We start from the raw sequence: 1407 nt of genomic DNA on the forward strand, positions 1-1407 counted from the left end.
CATTGTGCAGGACACTGTGGAGGTCCCTCCAGTGTTAGTATTTATTTAAATGTTTTCACACAGTATATTTAGAATTTCATTTTTTTGTGGTTATTGCATTAGGTTGTTTACTGTTATGGTTATGGGTGCACACATTTAGTAAACACCACATATATATTTGCATCACTTATTATTTTGTTTTGCTGAGTTTGAAGGATTGGCTGGGGGTGAGGATTGTGGTTGTCAGTCAAACCAGGAAGTGGAACAATCCATCAGGCTGCAGGAATCAGGGGACTTGATGTTGAAGAATCTACCTCTCTCTACCAATGGCAAACTGCTAAAACATTTTTGTTTTGTGTTTGCAGTTGTGTTGTAGTTAAAATGTGTTGGTTTGACTTATTTATGTTTATGGATTGTTTGTCTTTGTCTCCTCTCCCACCCCTCCTTGTTTGTGTAGGCTAGCCTTTGTGTATAAATTCCCTTGTGTGTTCATTGTGTGAGGTCAGTTTTTGGTTTGTTGTCCTGAGTTAGGTATGCCTTAGTTGATTATTTTTTTGGGCCCATTTTGCTATATTTTTTAGGTTTGCTGTTGAAAGCCTTTTGTTATGAATTTTTGGAAAAATAAATAAATACTTTTTTTATGTCCTTGTGCCTTACTGGTTGGACCGTAACAGGCACATGTACAATCAAGTAAGTGTGTTTCCTTAATGTTGTATGTATAAAATGTGACTTAAAGAAATTTGACTGTATTTGACTCCTTGAAATTGGGCCTCTGTCTCTTTAAGAAATAAATTTTCTTTCCTACTCTCTGCCTTCAGTACGTCATTACAACAATGTTTCTCCATTGTGCCATTTATAACCATTCTTAGGCATGCCACACTGAGAAATAGTTAGTATGATGAGCTCAGCAGACACACAGTTCCAACAAGTGTTAGCTAAGTGCTGCCACTAGTGTAGAGGGGCTGAATGGGAGAGGTGTGGGGGAGAGCTGCTTGGCTGCAGACTGCAGCTCCAAGTAGGAGCTTTGTGGAAATAGGAGAGGCTTTGCGACACCAAGCGTTCAGGCACCCCAAATGGTTGCCATGGGAGATTAAAGGATTTTTCAAACATGCGTAAAAAAATCACTCTGGGTATGGTTTTAACAAAGGAAAAGCTTTATATCATGATGTAGATCAAGATCAGACACTGCTGAATGAGGATGGAAGTTTGGTGCTTTCATGGACCGTAGCCTGTGCTCTGCTGTGAGGTCATGATGGTCAGGTGTTACGTCCACCAAGGGCACAACATATCTGAGGACACGAGACAACAGATGAGGGTTCAACCAAAATGTTTTTATTTATAAATTCTCTTAACTTTGATTTTCTCAGGTCAGCATCTTCTGATTTCCTGAGGAGAAAATGAAGTTCGAGCCCTCAAATCCCGTGTCCC

This window comes from Poecilia formosa, unplaced genomic scaffold (genome assembly GCF_000485575.1).
Source record: "Poecilia formosa unplaced genomic scaffold, Poecilia_formosa-5.1.2 Scaffold189, whole genome shotgun sequence".
Taxonomy (NCBI): domain Eukaryota; kingdom Metazoa; phylum Chordata; class Actinopteri; order Cyprinodontiformes; family Poeciliidae; genus Poecilia; species Poecilia formosa.